At 42.6% G+C, this 18,918-nt stretch overlaps 1 pseudogene; it reads right to left on the bottom strand.

Annotated features, from left to right (window-relative positions):
- Positions 1 to 12,508, bottom strand: part of LOC124513748 (40S ribosomal protein S27-like) — a 60,864-nt pseudogene extending 48,356 nt beyond the window's left edge.
- Between the last annotated feature and the right edge of the window lie 6,410 nt (positions 12,509 to 18,918).

Below are 18,918 nucleotides of genomic sequence, written 5' to 3' on the forward strand. Positions count from 1 at the left end.
AAAGGTATAATTTACCAAGTTGTTGTAAATTATAGACAGTTGAAGAGAAAAGAGAAAACTTTTTCCTTAATCCGGAAAAGCAAACATTTTTAAAAAGCAGTGTTTCAAACCAAAGTTCATAAAAATCATAATCCATTAGTTCTGGAAATTCTTACCCAGTTCAGTTTGATGACCTTCAAGTTATCAGAAACCTGGATTCTAGAGTACTTCTCAGAGTCCTTTCCATTAATCTCTCTGAAAATAAAGCAGTTTTGTGGGGTCACTTTTGCGAAAGCAACAAAATAAAACAAAAACCGTCTGTAAATGACATGTGTGACTGACAAGAAACTGTAATTGTTTCTCTGACACACATTTCAAGATAATAAGTAGAATTACAAATGATAACATTATACCTGCACATCCGATTTCTAAGAATTTCATTCAGTTTCTGGAACATTTATGACATACACCTATACAAATGCAACATAAAGAAGGCTTAATATTACTTCTTACTTGGCAAGGCTTCCCATGTAATTTAACATATCAAATATGCCTACTTAGTTCAATGTCCTTTTTTATAAAGGGAGAGAACAAATCTTTTGAGATGGTCCAAGGACCCTCTGAAAAACCCCAAAGTTAGAATTTGATTGTAAGAAGTTTGTCAAAAATATCAAAAAGGTTTTTAAAACACTTTATTAGCATCATAGGTCACTGTGAAATAATCCTCATTTGTTTAACAAACACTTTGCAGGAAATACAGAAAGTTACGCAATTGTAAAAGACTTTATCTCTTTTAATAAAAAAAAAAAACACCCTGTTTTCCTTAGTAATCAAAGAGCTAACAAAGACAACATGAAGCACAGGAAATTATTTTGATAAAACACAGAATCTTTGTTTCTAGGTAGATTATTTAAAAGGTAAAAAAAAGTCTTTTGCAATCTCTTATCAGGAGCAGATCAATAAAAGAGTCCAAAAAAAAACTTTGTCCTTTAATCAAAAGAACAAAATTAAGTTTCAGTTTTACATGAGTACACTATTGATATTAAAGCTTATTATTATTTTAAAAAATTTTAAACTTATTTTTAAAACTGTTATGAAAAGTTCACTTTTAGCCAGCTTGATTACACAAGGTAAAATTCCCTCTTTCTCTCTCCCCCAATTTCTGTGTCCAGAGTTTGTCCTTTATTTTCTTTTTTTCCATTCTGAAATAACCAGCTTCATTTCAGGGCAAAATTTACTTTCTTTTCTCTTAACAAAAATGCGTCTCTGTACCTCATACCATTTCTTTGCCAAAATTACATCCTACTTTATTTGTATTCAGGATTGTTTCCCTTATTTCTAGTAGTTTTAATTAACTACATTAGCATTTTTATCCCTTAGCAAACTTAATTTCTGGTAAAAACTAATTGTGAACTGTCTCTTATACCAACATTCTCTAGACTGGCAAAGTGATTAATATATTTCATAATTTCTAGAAGCTTACGCTTTCTCACAGTATGATTTTTTTAAATGCAGCACCAGATATGTTTACTGTCATATCTGATTCAAATATCTTTAGTTTCTCTCTCAGAAGAAGCCAAAATTGGATATGTTCAATAATCAATGTTTCTATATTTTATCTTATTTGAAAATGACCTAGAAATTTAATGAACTCCCATCATTTAACTTAACTTAGCAAAACTCTAAGGATGTATGTCACCAAAGAGATTTTGGAAACTAAGTAAACACATCACAAAGCAATCACTGCTAAAAAGTTCACCTAAGACTCTATCCTACTTCTGTCTCTTTTATTCACTTGTTCTTAACAATTATACTTAGATCACACATGAACATTTAATGAAACATTAAAGCAGTTAGTCATTATTTTGTTACATTTCCAGCTGACAGATTTTGTAACAGAGATAACATGACCTTATTTGACTTAATGCTGGTAACTCTAAATACATGACTGTATTCATTAAAACCAACAAACTTAAACTAGATTTTATTTACTGAAAATGATTCTAGATCACAGAAATTAAAAAAAAAAGCATTGGGTTAGTTTCTCTTGTATCTCTGAGATTTAGAAATACCTTTTTTAAAAAGTTTATTTGTTTTGGGGCGCCTGGGTGGCGCAGTCGGTTAAGCGTCCGACTTCAGCCAGGTCACGATCTCGAGGTCCGTGAGTTCGAGCCCCGCGTCAGGCTCTGGGCTGATGGCTCAGAGCCTGGAGCCTGTTTCCGATTCTGTGTCTCCCTCTCTCTCTGCCCCTCCCCCGTTCATGCTCTGTCTCTCTCTGTCCCAAAAATAAATAAACATTGAAAAAAAAAAATAAAAGTTTATTTGTTTTGAGAGAGGGAGAGAGAGGGAGAGTGGGGTAGGGCCAGAGAGAGAGGGAGACAGAATCCCAAGCAGGCTCTGTATGGTCAGGGTTAGGGTTAGGGTTAGTGATGTGGGGCTTGAACTCATGAACCACGAGATCACGACCTGAGCCAAATTGGATGCTTAACTGACTGAGCTACCCAGGCGCCCCAAGAAATACTTGATTCAATAAGCACTTATTTGCCTTTAAGCTAATTACATAGAGCTCTTTACAAATTAATTTTGGTTAATACCATCTGGAGGTAGAAAAATATCATATATATCCTGATACATTCGATATGAACGATCTGCACAAACAGACCCTCTAGGTTCCATTTGAAAACTGTAGCCATGGGGCGCCTGGGTGGCGCAGTCGGTTAAGCATCTGACTTCAGCCAGGTCACGATCTCGCGGTCCGGGAGTTCGAGCCCCGCGTCAGGCTCTGGGCTGATGGCTCGGAGCCTGGAGCCTGTTTCCGATTCTGTGTCTCCCTCTCTCTCTGCCCCTCCCCCGTTCATGCTCTGTCTCTCTCTGTCCCAAAAATAAATAAACGTTGAAAAAAAAAAAACCTGTAGCCATGAATCAGGTACAATATAAAACTTACTACTTTATAAATTATTGTCTCTGGCAGATGGAACAAGTTACAGTCACCTGCTCGAATGGTTAAAGATTTTTACTCATCTTTTTGGAGAAGACTTTTAAGATGCGTATTTGTCCTTAACAAATAACCTTGTGGAGGCTTCAGACTAGATTTGGGCAAGGGAGCCTTTGTAGTAGTTTGTATTTTAATTTTTTTAACGTTTATTTATTCTTGAGAGACAGAGAGAGACAGCATGAGAAGGGGAGAGGCAGAGAAAGAGGGAGACACAGAATCTGAAGCAGGTTCCAGGCTCTGAGCTGTCAGCACAGAGCCCGACGCGGGGCTTGAACTCACGGACCGGGGAGACCATGACCTGAGCAGATGAAGTCATCAGAGGGGAGGGAGGGAGGGACGTTTAAGAGACTGAGCCACCCGGGCGCCCCAGTGGTTTGCATTTTAAAAAGCCTCTTTCTCCTCTTCCTTCCTTCAGTTTCAGGTGACAGTGGGCAGTGTTTTAGTTTTCATTCCTGGGGTGTTTACATTTAAAGACATGGTAAGATTTACATCTTCAAGTTACGGAAAAAGAAGAAAAGTCTTTCCTTGGAGTTTTGGGGCATACCTGCCTACTATCAGAAGTTTAAGGCAACTACCGTGTACATTTTTCCGTGTCTTAAGTGCAGAACAATATTGTGCTGCAAATGTCCTGAGTTTTACGACATCTGTTAAAGGTCTGCAGGCAAATAAGAAAGGGGCTGAGTGGACTTTCAGTTGCTCTAGCAGTTATGTTCGTGTTTCTCTACAGTTTCCAGCTGCACATCAAGGGTTGTTGATTTGAACTCGTTTTTCTTTTTGTTTTTCTTGCACTCCTGTAAACCATCTTCAAAGCACTGGGTAGCCGGTTCCATTGTAATGCTTAGAGGCTTACGGGTCCACCCGAGCGCACGATTTTGAATTTGCCTTTTATGTTGGGGAGAAAATGTGCTGCTCGGGTAGAAATGAAAAGATTTGTTTTGAGGGAGAGGTACAGAGCAAGCGGGGGAGGGGCAGAGAGAGAGGGAGAGACAAAGAATCCCAAGCAGGCTCGGCACTGCCAGGGCAGAGCCCGGAGTGGGGTTTGGGCACGTGAACCGTGAGATCATGACCTGAGCCGAAATCAAGAGTCAAACGCTTAACTGACTGAGCCACTCAGGCACCCCTTGTTTTTTATTTTTTTTTTTCCTAGGGAGATATCTGCCTTGTCTGTTAGCTATAGTATAATCATGGGTTGGGAAGAATGTCACTCAGCAGTCAGCTAAAGTCCCCGTAAATTGGGATGTGAGTGGCCACCGATCTTTCTAATTTCTCTCTAAGTGTGGTAGGATCTTCCCCATGTGGAGGTCAAAGGCTTTTATAATTGCAAAGACCTGTTGGTGTCCAGGGACCATGAATGCTCTGTGGTGGGCGGGGGGGGGGGGGGTCCGAGATTCATCCCTAAAGGACATTGCATTGGAAGACCCGAAGTTGACCAAGCGTTACAGTCAGTCCTGGGTGCTTCCGCTAAATTTAATCCCTGGCTTTCAGCATTTACGCGAGTAGCCGGTACCCTCTGGGCCTGGAGATGAGGCTGGAGTAAATCTTGTAAGAGTAAATTGAAGTGAACCCCCGCAAATCTTGGAGGGAGAGGGAAGCTAAAGCCGGCAGCTGGGTGTTCAAGGAAATTTTCTGGGGAAGGTCGAGGAGTTTGGGAGCCATGGGAATTTACGGAGGAAATGGGCCTGGATTTAAGGAGGGGGATCTATGTTCCACGTGGGCTTTGGTTTTTGTTCTGAGTCTATTTTCTATTCTTTTATACTATTAAGAGAGGACTTAAGGCCAATGAACCTAGAAGCAAAGAAGGGAAAAGTTTTTCTCTTTCACAGTTTTCGTGCCAGCATTGGGAGTAGATTCCGGCGATTCATTGCTTACGTACAACACCCAGTGCTCATCCCAACAAGCGCCCTCCTCAATGCCCATCACCCATTTCCCCCCTCCCCCCTGCCAATCAACCCTCAGTTTGTTCTCTGTATTTAGGAGTCTCTTATGGTTTGCCTCCCTCTCTGTTTGAAACTATTTTTTCCCCATGGTCTTCTGTTAAGTTTCTCAAGTTCCACATATGAGTGAAAACATGGGATCTCTGTCCTTCTCTGACTGACTTATTTCACTGAACACAATACCCTCCAGTTCCATCCACATTGTTGCAAATGGCAGGATTTCGTTCTTTCTCATTGGCAAGTAGTATTCCATTGTATACATAAACTACACAGAAGATAAAAATTCTTAACCACGTCGGTCTCTCACGTCTCTACGTGCAGCGTCTGTTGGAAGCAGGAGTGGTGAGCATACTTTCTCCTTTTTGTAAATTTAGATTAGCCCGAGATGGGACCCGTGGGTGGCTCAGTCGGTTAGGCGTCCGGCTTCGGCTCAGGTCATGATCTCGCGGTCTGTGGGTTCGAGCCCCGCGTCGGGCTCTGTGCGGACAGCTCAGAGCCCGGAGCCTGCTTCGGATTCTGTGTCTCCCTCTCTTTCTGCCCCTCCCCTGCTCGTGCTCTGTCTCTGTCTTTCTCTCTCTCTCTCTCTCTCAAAAAAAAAACATTAAAAAAATAAATAAACTTAGATTAGCCAGAGAAAATATTTGGGTATAGTGACTTCGGTAAAGATGCGTCACAAGGACTCTTGTTTCCTTCTGCTCCCTTTCCTCCCGGAGAGGGTCATTGTGTTCCCTTGTGCCTGTCTTTTGTGTCACTTGCCACAAGGAGGAAAACCGTAGGGTAGGACAGAAGCATGGGCCCCGCAAGCCTGCCGTTCAAGCTGGCCTCGCAGACGAGTGAGTTCAAGGTTCTTTGGCGGGTCCAGTAGATTAATGCTGTGCCTACGGGAGCCCATAAAAGTCTAAGACTCAAAGAAGTGACCGAAAGAGCCAGATTTTACACATTTTAGAAAAGAACCAATTTGCGGAGAATTGACAAGACACAAGTTTGGGCTTGGGGTAGGTAATTAGCGAGGAACCAACAAGGTTTGTTTACACAGCCTTGTGGGCCTTGAATTCCCTATCTCTGGCGATAAGGATGCCTTCCACCCTCCTGGTGTCGGGAGAATACCTTCTCGCCGGGAGATGTTTATTTCCTGCTCTCAGGGGAACAAAGGAGGGCCAGAGCGTCCTTCCCCCAATATCTGTTTCTCCAGTAACTTGAGTTCAAAATAATATGCATACGTGGTATATTTTGGTGTGGTACATTCGGCTCTCCCTCAATGACTTCTTCAGAAGCTGGCTGCCTGTTACAAACCCGTAACCCCTGAATCTCTATTTTCTTTTTCTTTGCATATCCCACTGCAATAATACGCCCCACGTGTGTACTTCTTGCTGTGTTAAGACACATTTCCTCCTATTGGTCATAAAACCACCTTGTTTAAGTTGCAAGGAGTGTTCCCTGGATTTAGTGTTAATATGTGTCTAATGACGTCAGGCTCACAGTGTTTATCCTTTTCCGTTGCCACAGACACCACTGATGTTTCAGGTCACAAGGCGGGGGGGGGGGCACAAGGCGGGGGCAGTGTCTTTCTGTGTCCCCAAACGATTCCACCTAATTTGGCCTCCAAATCCCCAGCCACGTTTTCAAAGATCTCCACAAGAGAATCCCCCTCTATTCTCTGAGCTTATGTTCTATTACTCTTTTCCAGGTGCGCCTTTCCGCCCCCCACCCCCCACCCCCAGCCGAACACGATTATTTGCTCTTCCTCAGTTATGCCCCATTTGTTTTTGAACCACAAGCCTTGGCTATTCCCTCTTCCTGGAGCACCTACTACCCATTAAATTTTGATTGTTGGAAAACTACTGGTCTTCAAAGGTTTGTTCGAAGCTCTAGGGGAGACGCTGACCCGAATCCCTTGCGAACATTCTCCCTAATTCCGTGCCAGAAAGCCTCTGCTCCAGCCCAAATGGTCTGTTCATCTCCTCACCATCCAACGCTTACGTCGGCTCTTGTGACTTTGCCCATGATGTTTCCTGTGCTGGAATTTTGTCGGGGGCCCATCCACCGTCATAAATCAAAGAAAAGAGAGGTGTTTGGGCGTTCAGAAGAAACTTGTAGTTGGGAGAAGTAGGACAGCGTTCCAAATAACCTTGGACTATGGATAAGATTTTATTTCAGTGGAAAACATGGAAGAATGACTGGGTCAGTGTCTGCCTGTATCTCTATCGGTGTGCCTGTGTTGGTCCCATCTGTCCCCTTTCCATTAGGAGAGATCGGGAGCAACCTCACAATTTTCTAAAACCTGATCCAGGTGAGATAATGACCTGAGGACCTGTGATAGCTGTTCAGGCCCGAGCAGCATAAATTTCGGCTTACTAAAGGTAGGCTCACCCTATGTTTACCTCATAAGGGAGCCTCCTTACTCTAAGAGGACTCCCCCCATTCGCACCTAGTTCTGAGAATCACAATACAAGCTCGGGTTGGCACGGGACTCCACGTGTTGAGCTGAGGTTAAAGTTTATCGCATGAATTCTGAATACAGCGATCACGATGAAACTCTCGAGTTCTCTGCGTAGGCCTGAACAAAGCAGCTCTAAAATGGGCAAGCAGGAAAATAAAACCACAACGAGATTTCACCTCGCCCCTGTTCGAATGGCTTTTATCACGAAGAGATAACAAGCTTTGATGAAGCTGTGGCGATAAGAGAACCTCCGTATAGTGTTGGTGGGAATGGAAAACAATATGGTGGTTCCTCAAAACATGAGAAATAGAACTACCACATGATCTAGCAGTCCTTCTTCTGGGTATATACGTGAAGGAAATGAAAACGCTGTACTGAATAGATATCTGTGCCCCCATGTTCACTGCAACATTATTTACAGTGGTCAAGACATGGAAACAACCCAAGTGTTCATCATTGGGTAAGTGGATAAAGAAAATGTGATACACACACACACACACACACACACACACACACGTACATACGCGCATGTACACACACAGTGGAATACAATTCACCTATAAAAAGGAAAGAAATCCTACTATTTGTGACACCTTGGACGGGCCTTGAGAGCCTTATTCTAAGTGAAATAAGTCAGGCAGAGAAAGGCAAATCCTGTGTGATCTCACTTACGTGTGGAATCTAAAAAAGCTGAACTCATCGATACAGAGTAGAATGGTTGTGACCAGGGGCTGGGGGGGAGGGGGGGGGAAGGGGGGAGATATTGGTCAAAGGGTACCAACTTTCCATTACAAGATGCGTAAGTTCTGTGAATCTGATATACAGCATGGTGACTATAGTTAACAGTACTGTATTATGTACCTGAAAGTTGTTGAGAGTAGATCTTAGATGTTATTACAGCAAAAAAAAAAAAAATGGTAATTATGTAAGAGGATGGAGGTATTAATTAACCCTACTGTGGTAATCATTTCACAACAACTACCTGTATCAAATCATCACATTGTACACCTTCCATTACCTCTGTGATATGTCTCTAATATCTCGATAAAGCTGAAAAATTTATTTTTTATTAAAAAATTTTAAATTTATTTATCTTGAGAGAGAAAGGGAAAGAGAGACAGAGAGAGAGAGAGAGAGAGAGAGAGAGAGAGAGAGAATCCCAAGCAGGCTCTACATTTTCAGCACAGAGCCCGATGCGGGGCTCAATCCCACAAACCGTGAGATCGTGACCTGAGCTGAAACCGAGAATCGGACGCTTAGCTGACTGAGCCACCCAGGCGCCCCTGAAAAATTTATTTTAATTTAATATTTTTAATTTAAGAAAAAGAAAATGGGGACACCTGAGTGGCCCAGTCGGTTAAGCGTCCGACTTTGGCTCAGGTCCTGGTCTTGCAGTTCGTGAGTTCGAGCCCCGCCTTGGGCTCTGTGCTGACAGCACGGATTCTGTGTCTCCCTCTCTCTCTGCCCCGTCCCTGCTCACACTCTGTCTCTCCCTGTCTCTCAAAAATAAATAAAAGCAATTTAAAAAAGGAAAAAAAAAAGAAAGAAAGAAAAGGAAAATGTAATTGGCCAATAAAAATAAAAATACGCTCCACCACACTGGTAACTGAACAAATGCAAATTAAAACCTCATTAAGCAACTATTTATAGAATCCATCTGTATTGCAAAAAGGACATCCAGAAAATATCCGATAATGCCGAAGCCTGGTAAGAATGTGAGCCACAAGGACTACTTGGGGAAGCGTAAAGGAACATAGCCTATTTGGAGTGTAATTAGGAAGCAGTACCGAATGCAACTCAAATTGCATACATAGGTTGTGTATTGGACCTAGGTATATACCAAAGATAGGCTCTCATCCGTGAGTTCAAGGAGGCAAGTGCAATAACGTTCATCGTGTCGTTCAGTCATATTTAGTGAATGCCCGCTATATACCTGCCACTGTTTTATGCGCTGGGGTTCTATCCCTGAACAAAGCAGACAAAAATCCCTGTTCCCGTGGAGCTTACATTCTAGGGGAGGGCAATCGCTGCAAGCTATACAGAAAAATAAAATCAGCCGGCATGGCCACCAGGAGAAAATGAAATGTAAGAAAACTATAACATGTTTATTTTTTTCCAACAACAGAATACCATCAAATAGTGAATACGTGATAGGTCTAGATGTTCCTCCTCACTTTGTGTGAGAGAAGTAGGTGGCAGAATACGTAGTGCGTGCCATCGATGTAAGCGTTTATTGTTTTTAAATGTTTATATTTTATTTTTGAGAGACAGCGTGCACGCGGTGGGGGGAAGGGGCAGGGAGAGAGGGAGACAGAGGGGTCCGAAGCAGGCTCTGCGCTGACAGCAGAGAGTTGGAGGCGGGGCTCGAACTCACGGACCGCGAGATCATGACCTGGGCGGAAGTTGGACGCTTAACCGACTGAGCCACCCAGGCGCCCCGGTGTAAGGGGGGTGGGAGGGAGGGGAGGATGGGTGATGGGTATGGAGGAGGGCACCTTTTGGGATGAGCACTGGGTGTTGTATGGAAACCAATTTGACAATAAATTTCATATATTGGAAAAAAAAACCAAGAACATGTTCTATACTTTTTGTAAGTACACGTATAGGCATGTAAATGTGTTATAACAAAATAACAAAGGAAGGATGCCCACTAAAGTCATGAGGTGGGCTGCCCCTAGAGAGTGTGTATGTGTGGATGGAGGGAATAAAACAGAATTGGGGATGGGGACAAGGAGTACTTCAGTTTCACCTGTATTGTTTGATTTCTTTTATTTAAAAGACATAAGGCCAAAATGGCAAAATGCTAGTAATTTCCTATTGTAGGTCGTAGGTTTCCTGTGTTTCTTAAAGATTTTTTTCTTTAAGAATTTCTTAAAGAATACTAACCTATTCTATTAAATTCTCAAGAAAAAAAGGAAAAGCTAATTGACTAAAATAAATCAACCGATAATAAATGCCAAATGAATGATATACAATTTCCTCCCTCCCTCCCTTTCCTCTTCTTTCCATCCCTCTTTCCTGCCTTCCTTCCTTTCTTCCTCTCGGTAATGCCAACCAGCATACCAGACCCATTTTTTTTTTCCTGCTGACCTTGACTCCTGTCCGTATTTCAGCTCAACTTGTCAGAGTAACTGCAATGTGAATGCCTGTTGTCAGAAATAAAATTACACTCGAACCTCCCAATTCATAGCTACAGATGGGAATTACAGCATCACTTTTGCTTATTTCAGCTTTTCATCCCCAATAATGTACATCCAGTCATGATCAGAGACAATACTCAGTTTATAGCAAGGAATCAAGTTGAAGGACTTTATATTATGAGCTTACAGGAAATATGAAATTGTCGATACGCATATGTTTACATATATATTGTTGACAATTGAGGAGCGCCCACCATGTTAAATATTGTAATTTCGATTTGGATTCGTAGAGGCTATACATGTTTTTTTTTTTTACACAAAATTGCCTAAAAATGTATTCGTGCATCACTAATTCAACGCGGAATGAGGGAGAGACCGAGGGAGAGGGAAAGGGTAGGTGAAGCTTTTTCAATGAATCAAGCACCAAGCATTAATAAGCACCAGATGTAGGCAGTATGTGTGTGTCCAAGTTATAGGCTTGTGGGACTTTGTTTAGGGTTTATGGACTGTGAGTTCTAGAGAACTGGGCTTTGTTCCTCACCGTTGCAATATGCGGGAGGTGAGTGAAATACTGCATGCAGATTACTGGCCTACCTAGAGAGCTCTCAATAACTACTTCTGGTGGATAGTTTGTAAGTACTTTGGTTGGGAGAAAGCCTTTCAAATGATAAAAAGGAAAGCATATCTTTATCCTCATCTACATGATCAATAGGGGTCCATTTAACCAAAAAGCAAACTGGTATTATAGTTGGATTCTAAATAAGCTTGTGTGTGTGTGTGTGTGTGTGTGTGTGTGCTTTTTAAAGTCCCACATCTCATTAAAACTACATAGGCAACCAATAAATCTCTTTTCGTATAAGCCCAAAAGCATATAAGAAAGAAGCAACGTATGTGTTGGGTCCATAAGTCAGGGGGAATGCTTCCACCAGCCTCATGAGACAAAAATGTGCCTCCACACCTTGAGGCCACACCTCGGCCTTCTGAACTCCCTGTTGTAAAATGGAAACCCTCTGTCTCAGCTCAGATCCTCAGATGCTGACAAGTTCCAAAGCTGAGTTTAGAAGGAGGAGATGGAAGTAACAGAGGAATTGAGACTGAGCAGCAGCTAACGCGGGTGGTAAAGTCGCAGACTTTCACACAAGCCGCCGAGGAACATGACGAATGGGCCGCCCATCTGTGTCAGTGCTTTATCATTTGCTAATAACGGCATGAGTTGAACTCGAAAGCGGCCACATTGGTGTGCGCCCGCACGTGCTGCCGGTCCCTGAGATGCAAAGATGTTACACTGCTGTGTGTTTGAATCGACCTAAGAGCTGGTAGTCGTTGCACGAGAGCTCCACTGATGCCCTAGAGAGATCCCATTGGTAGGAGGGCATTTTGGTCTGTACGGAGACCTTTGGAGCAACTGAGATCTAGTTAGCTTACCTTTAAAATGTGACCCAGCATATGCGGCTTCTTCTTGTCTCTGGAGCTCCACAGGGGTCTCCCTGTTGCAGCATGGGGTCAATTTGTTTCTGTTCTGTTTTGACCCCGGGTGACCAGCCAAGGCGATGAAAAACGTCTTAACGAACTTGACAAATCTTGTGCGGTGGCTGGGGGATAAGGATGTCTTACTGCAAATAACCTATAAACATTAGAAAGCTACAGCTATCTTTTAAGCTATAGCCTCTGACCCCCAGGGTGAGAAAGGAACAATTTTATTTATTAATAGCCCTCCTGACTGCACCGAAAAGCATTGCCACCATTACTTAAGGCCTATGATGAGCTATAGAAATCAAAAGTAACAGAAAGGTCCTGGCCCTCTTAGAAGCACTAAGCCAAACACAACAGTGGCATAAATGGATACGGTAGCTAGGTATAGATACACAGAAAAAAATTTAGTATTTACCCACACGATATGAAAATGAAATAGTTACAATATAGAAAACATTTTACTTTTTCTATTACTATGGCAAACGCTCACGATAGCCACGGATATAATTCAATCAGTGATTGACTTCCATACCCGTCCCTGCTCCATTTTCAATTAGGGGTGCATTATCTTTCCGAGGTGGGCATAGAAGCACTGAGAGATGCGTAACGGTATGGAAACGGAGTGGACAATCACCACTAAGACTTGCCAGGCTTTACCTGGGACCCAGATGAATTTTACTAATGCAACTGGACTCCTGAAAATGGAGGCCTATGACAGCCATCTAAAATCACCTCGTGGGACTCCTGGGTGGCTCGGTCCGTTACGTGCTGGACTGTCAATTTCTTTTTTTTTTTTTTTAATTTTTTTTTTCAACGTTTATTTATTTTTGGGACAGAGAGAGCCAGAGCATGAACGGGGGAGGGGCAGAGAGAGAGGGAGACACAGAATCGGAAACAGGCTCCAGGCTCCTGAGCCATCCGCCCAGAGCCCGACGCGGGGCTCGAACTCACGGACCGCGAGATCGTGACCTGGCTGAAGTCGGACGCTTAACCGACTGCGCCACCCAGGCGCCCCGTGGACTGTCAATTTCAACTCAGGTCATGATCTCGCTCGGGTTCATGAGCTCGAGCCCTGCATCGGGCTCTGCGCTGACAGTTTGGAGCCTGACTGGGATTCTCTCTCTCTCCTTCCCTCTCTGCCTCTCCCCCGCTCTTGCTCTCTCTCTCTCTCTCTCAAAACTTAAAAATAATAAATAAAATAAAATCACCTAGTCATTACATTTACCCTCATAATAAAGCAGCCCTACAATTTACAAGGTTGACTTTGGGACCCTGTTGGTTGGTTTATAGCAGAGATTTTTTACATTTACAAGAGCTATCATGTATTGAGTGCTTTAGTATGTATCAGGAATTGCGCTTTATGTAAACGTCTCATCCCTATAGCAACCTCAGGCACAATTATTATCTTCATCTAACTGGTACAGAGGCTCAGAGAGGTTAGGTAGCTTTCCCAGAATCACGCAGCGACACGAGCTGGAATCCAGTCCAGAGTTTTTGACATCAAAGCCCCAGTGCTTAACAACTACTATACCACAATGTATCCTTCCTTTTCTTGTGCACTTTCTTGTCTCACAGCCCATAAGAAATCCAATTAAAAAAGCAAATGTAGCTAGGGTGGGCCCCCACCTTCTTGTCCTGTTTCTACTCTGTCCTCTCCCAACCACCGAGAGGTCAAATGCTAGCCAATAAGACTGCATTGCTTATTAGAATAAGAGTGAGAAATGCATTGATGCGTCTTCTCATAGGGAAGATGCTTACTTTTTTATTTAACGAAGTATGATGAGACATTTTCTGATGTTTCTTTTTTTTAATATGAAATTTATTGTCAGATTGGCTTCCATACAACACCCGGTGCTCATCCCATCAGGTGCCCTTCTCAATGCCCATCACCCACTTTCCCCTCCCTCCCACCCTCCACTTTCTGATATGTTTCAAGACCCAGAATGGAAGTTTACACCATTATGTTCTTGTAATGGAAACGTGTTCTCTATTTAACAACTTCAAAATGAAACGCATTATTAATGCAATATGGACCAGAAGTGTGGCCAAGCACTCAAGTGGAAGAAACAACAACAACAAAAATGAAAACCATGACCCAAATGACCAAATTAGACTAAAATTAGTGAAAGCAGAAACTGGCAAAATGAAGAAAAGCCTCTAACCTCCTTCCCCAATCAAATACACACAGGGGCACCTGGGTGGCTCAGTCGGTTAAGCTTCCGATTTCGGCTCAGGTCGTGATCTCGCGGTCCGTGAGTTTGAGCCCCGCGTCAGGCTCTGTGCTGACAGCTCGGAGCCTGGAGCCTGTTTTGGATTCTGTGTCTCCCTCACTCTCTGCCCCTCCCCCGTTCATGCTCTGTCTCTCTCTGTCTCAAAAATAAATAAAAATAAAACGTTAAAAAAATTTAAAAAAAGAATTAAATACACACATGTAGCTGGTTAAAGCTTTAACTTTCTAAATTTTAACAAAACAATCCTTTGCTTGGGTATTGGTGGCCGACACCGGAGTCACACTCAAGTGGAATGTAATTTACTCATATATCATCTAGGCAACTGATAGGTCCAGAACGATTCAAATACACCTACTCACTATAAGCATTTCAATTTTGTCTCTAAAGCTTGTCATCTGCTTTCTACAAAATGAACAGTCAAATATTCCTCACTGGATCTCTTTCCCAGAGTGAGAGTCAGAAAGAGGTTGTGTTTCGTTAGACTTCCAAGTCTGAAGGTTGACTTCACCCTCTACCTCATTGACTGCACACCAGCGCCCCTAGCCCTGAACGTCCCTGCTCTTGTATGTATGCATGTATGTACTTTATTTTTCCCTCCGCTTTCCACTTCTGTTATCCTTCCCTTACCACAGACAGCCATTCTAATGCATTTGGTGTGTATCATCTTATTTGTTTTTATAAAATGCCACATCGTACTTTATGCGCATGTATTTTTTTTTTTTTAAGTAGGCTGCATGCGAGGCTTGAACTCACGACCCCGAGATCAAGACTTCAGCTGAGATCGACAGTTGGACGCTTAACCGACTGAGCTGCCCCGGCACCCCTGTATTTTTAAATTTATATAAATGGCCCTGTTCTGTAGACCTCATTTGGTTTCTTATTTCTCACTTAACATGAGATGCACACACACACACACACACACACCCACACACACAAGTATATGTAGACGTGCGTGTGTAGTTATCCAAAGCCTAAAAATCACAAAAGAGGACTGTTCTTCTGCATACTTTTCCTAATCAATTTTGCCCATTCTTTTGGGGAGTGGGTACATTGAGTGTGAAATATGGAAAGTGATTTTTGTTTTGAAAGGCATGGTGCTGAAATCACTTGTGAGGGTGAACTGCAGAAAATCAGTGTGTACTTTTAAAAAATATTTGAATTCAAGTTAACGTACAGTGTAGTCTTGGCTTCATGAGTAGAACCCAGTGATTCACCTCTTACATATGAACCCAGTGCTCATCCCCAAAAGTGTCCTCCCTAATGCCCGTCACCCAGTTAGCCCATCCCCCCCCCCACCTCCCATCCAGCAGCCCTCAGTTTGTTTTCTGTATTTAAGAGTCTCTTAGGGTTGGCCTGTGAGCTCCCAATTCTAGCCCTAGCTCGACTACAAACTCACTGTGTGACTCTGGGCAAGTCCTCTGTCTAGGCTTTCATCTATAAAATGAAGAGAGTTGGACCAGGTAACCTCTGAGGTTCCTTGCCGGGCTGTTATTCCGGGTTAATAGGGTTTGGAGCTGTGGCTCAGTGAACACTCCATTTCTTCTCCTCCCTATCACCCGGTTATACCCGGTAAAAACAATAGATTAGGCTGCCTTTTATTTTGCCCATGAGAGCTGGAAGATGAGAAGTCCAGGAGCAGGAACACGTAACAATAGATACCTTTGAGAAGCTAGCCATAGACAGAGGTAAGACTTGCCTTACAGAGGCGTATTGTGGATTGTTCACAGCACTACAGATAATAAAAAAAAAATGGTCCCTGGAACAGAAACTCGAATCCACCAGGCAGGACGAACGATTTTTCAAAATATTATGCTTGAACAGCCCTCTCTGTGGAAAAACCTTGAAAATGCTATCTCCGTGTCGGCGCTGAAGGCAAACATATTCCATTGAATGAATGTGCCTGAGCGTCTGCCTTACACAGATCCAGAAAACACTCAGCTGGCCCAAGTCAGATGCAGTGACAGATTTCAAGACCGTTGGGACTGAAGGCGGTTGGGAGATCATTGATCCAAGTCTGAGACTGGCTCGGAGTCAGGAAATGAACTTCAAATGCGTCATCGTCCCGGCTGGAGAAGGCCCTGCTGTACAGCAGAATTGAGCGCTGCCCCAGTACAACCTTAGCAGGACCCTTTCCAAGAACATCAACTATGCCTTTTCCAATTACATCTCCAGACCCCTGCCTCCTTCTAGTGCCTCGCTGGCTCCCACCCCGCTGCCCAGTATTCCGAATTCCTACGAACCTCTTAGGTAGTACAGTCTCCTGCATGGTGTCTTTCTTGTTGATATCTGGTGCTAAGCCCCGCGCTGTTGGAAGGAAGGTCTTAGACCAGGGTCAAATTCTGGCTGTGGCGATGGCTACCCACGTGTCCTTGCAAAAGATATGATCCAAGATCCTGATGTGATGGGAAAGGTCGCCGTGGCCCAAAGAGGTTAAATAAGGGGCTGGTGCTTGCACAGGTACTCAGCGGCAGTACGAATTAGGAAGGAAGTCTTTCCTCCGACCCCTCACTGGGTGTTCTTTGGACCTGTGTGTGTGTGTGTGTGTGTGTGATTCTTTTCTTGAGAGCGTTGAGCCACAAGTTGTCGAGAAACAGTTAACAATAAGCGTCCTGGTATAAAGTGAGGATGCTAAGAGCAGTCTCTGAAATTGGACAGATCAGGGCTTGAATCCCGGGTAGAATATTGTAAGGTATGTGACCTTAAGCAAATCAATGGAGTTCTTTGTTCTGTAATCTATTTTGTCTAATAGTAATACAGCCACTGCAGTTTTCTTTTGAACAGTGTTAGCGTGGACTATTTCTTCGATCCCTTTAACCTGTTTGTGTTTTTACATTTCAGGTGTATTTCTTGTAAGCAGCATATAGGGGGAATCTTGCCTTTGAATCCAATCTGATGATGTGTGCCCTTAAAGCGGAACGTTAGATTATTTACATTTCATGTGATTATCGATACGGTCCCATTTAAGTCTATCATCTTGGTTTCTATTTGTTCTGTCTGTTCTTCCCTTTTCTTTCCTTTTCTGCCTTTATCTTTTGATCAGGTGAATACTTTTTTAGGATTCATTTCTCTCTCTCTCTCTCTCTCTCTCTCTTTGGCTTATTAACTCTTTGTTTTGTTATTTTAGTGGTTGTGTTAGGATGTTTGGCTTACATCTTTGACTTACCACAGTCTGCCTTCTCGAATTTTATACTGTTACATACTATTTTACAAATTTTGTTTATTTACTGTTTTACTATTTAAAATTAGTATATTAACAGTGAGTATTAATTATTAATTAGTATGTTAATAATGTATTTATAACAATCTTACAATAGTATACCTCCATTTCACCTCTTCTGGCCTTTTTGTTATTGGTGCTATGTATTTTACTGTTATCTATGTTTTTTTTAATTTTTTTAAACATTTATTCATTTTTGAAAGTGAGAGAGACAGAGCATGAGCAGGGGAGGGACAGAGAGAGAGGGAGACACAGAATCCGAAGCAGGGTCCAGGCTCTGAGCTGTCCGCACAGAGCCCGACGCGGGGCTCGAACTCACGAAAGAGAATTCATGACCTGAGCTGAAGTCAGATGCCCAAACGACTGAACCACCCAGGCGCCAACCCCCCCCCCCCCCAGTTATCTATGTTTTAAAGCCTTCAATACATTGTTGTTAATTTTGCTTAAACAGTCAATTATCTTGAGCCCAAAAGAGGTCCTTTAACACTTCTTGTAGTGAGGGGCTCCTGGTGATGAGTCATTTCAGCTTTTGAATGTCTGAAAGGGTGTTTATTTGTCTTCCCTTTTCAAAGATATTTTGGCCAGGTGTAGAATTCTAGGTGGACAGATTTTTTTTTTTTCTTTCAATACTTTGAAGACATTGCTACACAATTGCTTTTTTGTTTTGTCTCCCATGAGAAATCTGCTGTCGTGGTTACCTTTGTTACTCTGTATGTAACAAGTGCTTTTTCTCGGGCTGCTTTGAAGAGGTTTCTCTTCATCAGTTGGTCTTAGGCAGTTTGATCATAATGTGCCTTGATGTCGTTTTCTTCGTGTTTCTTGTGCTTAGAGTTGAGCGGATTTCGTGTACTGGCGTATTTGTAGTTTTCATAAAATCTGGAATTTTTTCAGCCCATTTTTCTGTCTTGAAGTATTTTTTCTGCCACTCATCTCTCCCCCCTCTTTTTGTGACTTCAAACAGGTGCATCAGGCCAATTAAGGTGTCCCATAGCGCCGTTTCTTTGTTTTTTTCTTGTTTTTGTTGTTTGTGTTTCCTATTGGATAGTTTTCATCACTATGTCTTTAATTCACTGATCCTTCTTCTGCAATGTACAACCTTGCTAACCCGATCCAGTGTACGTTTCAGTTCACACATCGGAGTTTTTAATCTCTAGAAGTTTGATGCGGATCTGTTAAAAAATATCATCTGTGTCTCTACTCAACTTTTTGAACATACCTAATTGAGTTATAAAAATGTTTTCATGTCTCTCTCTGCTGATTCAACCACATGGGTCCATTCCGGGTCAGTTTCAATCAATTATTTTCCTCATTATGGGTCATGTTTCCTGCCAGACATTGTGATTTTTACCTTGATGGTGGCTAGACATTTTGGTACTTCTATAAATATTCCTGAGCCTTGTTCTAGGATGCAGTTAATTTACTTGGAAATATTTTTATCCTTTTGGGTCTTGCTTAATGATTTGTTAGGTGGTTCTGGAGCAGCGTTCGGTCTGGGGTGACTTATTTCCC

The sequence above is a fragment of the Lynx rufus genome, unplaced genomic scaffold (genome assembly GCF_022079265.1).
Source record: "Lynx rufus isolate CCGP_SWC_20201006 ecotype Redwood Valley unplaced genomic scaffold, mLynRuf1.p SCAF_19, whole genome shotgun sequence".
Taxonomy (NCBI): Eukaryota; Metazoa; Chordata; class Mammalia; order Carnivora; family Felidae; genus Lynx; species Lynx rufus.